The sequence below is a fragment of the Brassica oleracea genome, chromosome C2 (genome assembly GCF_000695525.1).
Source record: "Brassica oleracea var. oleracea cultivar TO1000 chromosome C2, BOL, whole genome shotgun sequence".
In the NCBI taxonomy this organism is placed as follows: domain Eukaryota; kingdom Viridiplantae; phylum Streptophyta; class Magnoliopsida; order Brassicales; family Brassicaceae; genus Brassica; species Brassica oleracea.
In genome coordinates, this window is record NC_027749.1 from 49,216,908 (window position 1) to 49,224,050 (window position 7,143).

The following is a 7,143-nucleotide window of genomic DNA, read 5'->3' on the forward strand; positions in this document are numbered from 1 at the left end:
AACGTCGTGCTGATAACGTGTTGTAAATGAAGTGTTGGGGAAATACTTCTGTTGTTATTACTGTCGACCAGAAGGTCCATATATATACAAGGTATTAGACCGTCATAAGGTCATGTTTATCCTAACAAGATAAGGATAAACACTATGTTACAGATATACATGGAATATATACTAGATAAACACATAGTCTCTGGTTGTCTTTATCATGTCCCGGATTGGGCCTGTAGTACGGGCTGGTCCATGGTCGATCATCATTTGGTTTATAACAATCAGCTATATTTGAGAATAGGTCCTAATGACGGAGGCCTAAAGTAAACATTTAAATGATTTTCTGCAAGATTCTTTGCGAGAGGATCTCGGCTTCGAAAAGACGAAGGGAGAGGAAATAACATTTGTGATTTTATGAAAAAAGATTGCTTGGTGTGCAAGACATTTTTTTATTAAATTTATTTGGAAATTGTATTACGAGATCTCTAAACAAAGTGTACGCGTGAGGAATTTTCTTCTCTGGTGAAGAATATTTTCTGCTTATTGATGAAGAAGAAGAAGAACGAAAAGAGGTATTTGTTGTGCCAAGATCGGAATTCTAAATTAATTTGCAGAAACTTTGTTCGACGTAAGTATAAGTGGCTGGTGGTTTGTTGAAAAGTTTATTCTTTCATTTTATTTGATTTGGTTTGGTCAATTTTTTAGTCAAATCAAGTTACAAAAAAAAACAATTTGAGTCAAATATGCCTTTAGTTAAAAAAAAAAAAAATCTGAGTCAAATGAAATTTTTAATATGGTACAAACTGGACTCAGATTATAGTTCCAACAAAATTATAGACGAGCTTTAGTTTATCAAACTCATTTATTAAGGCCATGATGAAGCATATATGTCTCCTCAGAATACATTAGGGGGAAAACAATATAAAAACAGTTAACAAGTTAGTAGGTCATCACTCAACACTGAACATCAAAATTCTATCTTACTATGTATTTACAAGGAGAAATCCCAACTACCCTATTTTAATTTAGTACAATATATTTTATAATTCGACCTGTCAACATTTGTAAAACAATGTCCTACTAATTTTCATATATGTTATAAAAATGAGTATTATAATCCAACGATTAAATAATATTTCCTTCTTTTTTAAGTGTATGGATTTTAGGGATTCATCCCTTCTCAGGAAGTAATGCAGAACATGCAACGTTTTGTCACTCACAATATTGAAAAGTAGTCTGGAAACATGCATAACATAGGATGTTTCACATCAATCGGTTCGGTTGTATCAACTTGGCTGCGTGAACTTGCCACACTCAAACTCCTAACCGTCCATGATGATCATAGAACCACATAATTAACACAACAAAGAGATCAAGAGACCAACAAGAATAAACCTCTCTCATGTTGCAGCATCTTCATTTGTAGCTCTACCAAATCCGTGTTTTGGTCCCTTAATGTTTGAAATATGTTCTAATGGTATGTAACCAGATAATGACGACTCAAATTTCAGACGAATCTTGATATTTTTAAAATGTTGGCTTCTGTTATTAGAGAGTGGCAAACATGAACATGTAATAGTTGAGATTCTTTTGTAGGTTTTTGATAATTGATAAGTCATCTTAAAACACTGTATTACCATGGTTGGTTTGAAAATATTTATTTCTTTGAATATTATGTGTGAAACTGCGAATTTTAAATTTATATTAATTTTATAAAATCGCAATTTGGTGTAGTAGATCTTATAATTTTGTATTATCGATAACATACATCTAATCTACTAATTTAAGATCCTATTTTTATCAATTATTAACAATTTATAGTAGGACCAGTTAAATTTGTTAATATGGCATATTTGATTATTTAAATTAACAAAACACCAACTATAAATTTTCAATTTTTTTTATTTATAACAAAATATGTTGAGAAAGAATCTAACAAAATCTTAACAAAAGTTTAAATATTTTATAAAATAACACATTAATTCATTTCTTAATTAGTAATATAATATTATTATAAATCATTGTTAATTAAAAAATTATTATAAAAAACAAAAATAATAATTCTACACTATTTTTGCCAGGCGAGTATAGGGGCTTGGTGTTCTTGCCTCTATCATTAATTTTGTATTATAAAAAAGAAATGATTTATGAATTAAATATTAAAACAATATATTAAATAGGTAAATTAACAAATTTTATTTTTCTTAAATTGATTCATTTAAATAAATTATCACCCATCATTAAAATGGATTAAAATTCGTACAATATATAATATTTTTATACAAAAATAAATTTATTAACATATAATAAACTTTTATATCTACAACTATATGTTATCTTTTTATTTATTTTGAAAATCTCAACATTACATTGTTTAAATATGTTTATATGCAAAAATATAATGCTATATAATAACATTTAGTTCATATATTATTTAAAACATATGTTATTAGAAAACTATAATATTTTAATAATTCATTTAAAACATTAATTACAAATCAAATTTTAATTATAAATTTATTTTCTTATTTTAATTATCAAAAATTCTGTTGAGAAAAATTTAGCAACATTACCAAAAGTTCAATTATTTTCTATAAAATAATGTATTAAGGTAGTAACAAAAATAAATTCAAAATTCATGTAATCTTCAAAACTCAAAAACAGTTGTGTAATTTTCTAAAGTTTTCTTGAAAAAATATACAATTTTAAAATTAAATATGCAAGCTCAAAATGATAATATTTTAAATTTTACCAAAGATAAATCATAAAAAATAAAGAATAACTTTTTAAAATGCCCTTCGAAAAGACAAACTATATTTGTTTGTGAAAATCCATGTAATCTAATATTTTGAAATATTAATTAAAAAATGAAAACTTAATATCATAACATCAGAAAATATCATATATAAGGAAAATTTACTAACATAATATGATAAATGCTTCAATGTGTAAAATTTACTAAAATAATATGATTATATTATTTCAATAAAATAGTTTTTTGGATGTTATAAGTCCCGTAAAATACTAAAATGATGTATGTTAAAGTATTTTTTTAAACACAACATGTAAATATAAATTATTTTAAAAATATATATTTTCTATAATATAAACAAATATTTTTAAAATATATTTTGAAAGAGATTCTCTATTTGATTATTTCAGATTGTTATTTTATTGTACATGACTCGAAAGTGATGAGCTAGATGTACATCTATCTTATGATGTATGTAAGTGTGTTATGGGTGTTATTATATCTAATAAAGCTTCAGAAAATAAGTGATGAGCTAGATGTACATCTATCTTATTAAAGTTTAAATACTAATATGAACTAACCCTTAAAATAATCTTTTAATTACACCTAATGCCACTTGAAACCAACTAATCCTATTTTTAGCATTAATTAGTCTTAACAAAATCTTATTTAAAAATACAATCAATTAATTTTATTTATTGTTAGCATTAATGATTGACTCAAATGACAATATATCTTAACAAATTGTTTTTTTTTTGTTAAGTAAACAATTAATTAATTTTATCTGTAATGGATTGTATATATATAAATTTCAATATAAATAACTAGGATCGGCAGCCCTACGGGCGTGATATACTTTACTTGTGATCTAAATTATTATTTTTTGTATAATTTTGTGGTTTGTGTTTTTGGATTTCATTTGCAAGAAATGTGTATGATAATGATTTTCTGTCTTTTAGAAAGTTTTAGGTGAGGAGCTATGTAATAAGATATATTTTTCTTGTTTACAATACTTGTTTATGTTGTCCAAAAAAATAATAGTTGTCTCTATGTTATAAAGTTGTGGTATTGATATACTCTAAGCGCTTTAAATGGTCTTCATGTTGTTTCATTTTACAAAACTTTGAGTCTATATTTAGTGTACTAATGGAGGTTATGTTGTTTTCTATAATTTTGAATTAAGTTATGGTTTCATATGAATTTAAATATACCTTAAATATACAATAAACCGGTTACACAAATATATTATGGTAGATAAATAAAATTTTTATTTTGTTTAATTTATTATGAACGAACTAAAATTATTTGTACCAATATTATTTAATTTCCTTAACTGAAAAATTATATTTAAGAAAGCAATATACACGAATAAAAGTTAATTAAAACGTTAGATATGATCAAAATAGTCTTTTATCTTGTTCATTCAAATTTTTATGTAAAAATTAATTTAATTTACAACTGATTTTTTTAAAAATGAGCTTTAGAATAATTGAATTATCGTCTCCAATCTAAAAACAAACAGACATATAAATTGTTTTTTGCAAAAAAAATTGTAAAAAAAAAAATTTGTTTTTTTTTGGTTTTGTGATTAAATAGATTTATCAAACTAACTATATTTACAGTTTTGCAATCGATAATATATATATATATATATATATATATATAATTTTTTGTTTCAATTTGATCAAACTGAAACGTGTACTAGAAAAAAGAGTATGGACAAAATGGTTGTGTTTTAGCATAAAACTATATGTGTATTAATTGTCTTCAATTTTATCAATACATCAAACGAATGGTGGAGAGGAGTTGTCAGCATTATCTCTTTAATTTCATATCTTTCTTTTTGTTCTTCCCAATCTTTCTCACTTTTCTTTTTAGATCTACTTTCTTATGCAAAAGAACCACCGTGAAACTCCTGGTTCCACGCAACTTCCGCAAATCCTTGCACCACCACTGTCCGCATATCTTTCACTGCCACTGCCGCAACTCCCTCATGGTCTCTGTCCCAACTCCTTGCACCGCCACACCTCTTTCTTTGCATCCAGCCACCGCAACTCCTTGCACGACCACCGCTACTCCTTGCACGACCACCGCTACGACTCAGTTTACCACTACCACTGTTGCATCATACACCACTAATTTTATTAAGTTTATTGCCAACAGGAGATCTGTTCTTTCCTTTTGATTTTTTTGTTATTGAATTTTTACATTTATTATGCAGTGAAATATATGCAGATTTTTAATATTTGTTATAATTTAATTAAAATAATTGTTTTTTGTATAAATATTTTCAGCTGCCGGAAATTAATCAGAGGTGGATTACTCAAACATTCATCGGTATATTCAGATAATTTTCCGATGAAAATTTCCGACAATATATGTTATCGTAACTTACCGAGAATTTTCCAACAAATGGTGATTTTCTAGACCCAAACTCCGATGAAAGTAGGATTGTCGAAAAAATGACAGGAAACACTCGTTCCCGATAAACTTATGTTTAATGTGGTTGTCGGGTATCACTTCTTTTTCTTGTAGTGAATGGGCTTTATTAAGCAAAACATAAAACCCAATTCTAATCGAAACCCACAAATATTGCTTACCAAATTAAATGAAACGATGTGTTTTAAAGACCGGGATGATGTTTAAAAAAGGACCGGGACAAGTGGCGGCTCTAGTATGCACGAATTAGTGAGCTGGAATACTAGGTGGACACCTCGGAGAGAAACAATCCCAACTTTATATATAAACTAGGGCCAGCACGCCCTACGGGCATAATGAATATTTGAAAATAATTTAAAATGTTTGAGTAAATATATAATGTAAATTTTTATTAATTAAAAATATAAATATTAGCTAAATTGTGTACATGATTTTTTTAAAGACTAAATAAACCATGCTATGTTGATAACTAGTTATGTATTTTTTTTTGGGGTGGCATTACATCATTTCTTGCTGAGTATTCATGTTGTTATACTCGAAGTTATTATCATATAATAACTTAGGTGGTGCATTTTGTATTTATCATAATTGAATATATATATGTGTGTGTGTGTGAGAAGTTATTAATATTGTGTGAGTTGTGATTGAGATGTAAAAATAAATGGTAGGCTAAAAATCTTAAGGGTTTTTAATCTGTTTTTATTTTTTCCGCTTTTGTTATGTTTTTAACTTTAAAAATGTTTATAAATTATAAAATGCTAAATTCCCACTGAAATTTTGTGATTGAAGTTTAAATATTTATAACAAAATACAAATGATTACAAAAACATACGGAAGATATATTTGCATTGGATTTTGAAGACTATATATATATATATATATATATATATATATATATATATATATCTTTTACAGTAAAACATATACCATATAAAACGAACTAATTATTTAAATTTTGATTTTAATAGTTTCATTGTATTTTTAATAACAACTATGGATTAATAAAAAGGATATACTTTTTGAATTTTTATTAATATATAGTGCTTTCCAACAGAATATGCGAATGATTATATTTACTTAACAATATTATAGATGTACAATTTAGTTATTTTTTTAACTATTACTATTATGTTTCTGCCTTTGTAATTATGATATAATAATTTATGGTGTATGGATTTTATTTTATGCGGTTATGTCATGCACCAGTTGTGTTGATTTATTCAAAATATATTTATATTTATTTTTTGTTTGAATAAGGTGGTACGATATATTCCATGGATATATTAAACCCTTGGAACACAGTAGATACATATTAGGGACTGTATTTAAAACCACTAATTTGACTTATGTGACATATATATAAAGCATATTCAAGAGTCTCAAAATATTAGCAAACATTTTTTTCGTGGAAGCTTAAAATTGTTGTATAACACATTAGCTACTGTTCCTGCGATGAAAGTGATGCAGTCAGTATTTAAAAAATCGGATCAGAGATAGCAGACGAACAGAGTTTCTGTATGACAAATACCTAAAATCTTTATTATAAAGGTTGCCAAATTTTGATCCAAGCAAATATGCACAACTTTTTTAGTACCCTATTTTTTTTTCTTTTAGAATATATTTTGTGGCCCTATGGTTTATATCATTCGAGCTTTGGTTAACTGGTTTATACGTTACATAAGTATCAGTAGTTTTTGGGTGCGTTCGATCCATATCTGAAATTGACTATTCAATTATCTGGGCGTCATTTTGTTTTGGAAATAGATTATTAATATCTACTAATTAATTTATGCACCGAAGCAGCTATAATATCCAAAGTTTTTACTAAATTGTTCAATGTGTATATTTTTCTTAAATGGAACTTTTTATAAAAAAAGCTTATTGTCTACTTGTTTAGTGAATGTGTTACCATGATAACGAATAATAAATAACTGCAGTAAATGTTCCATTATACATAATGTTTT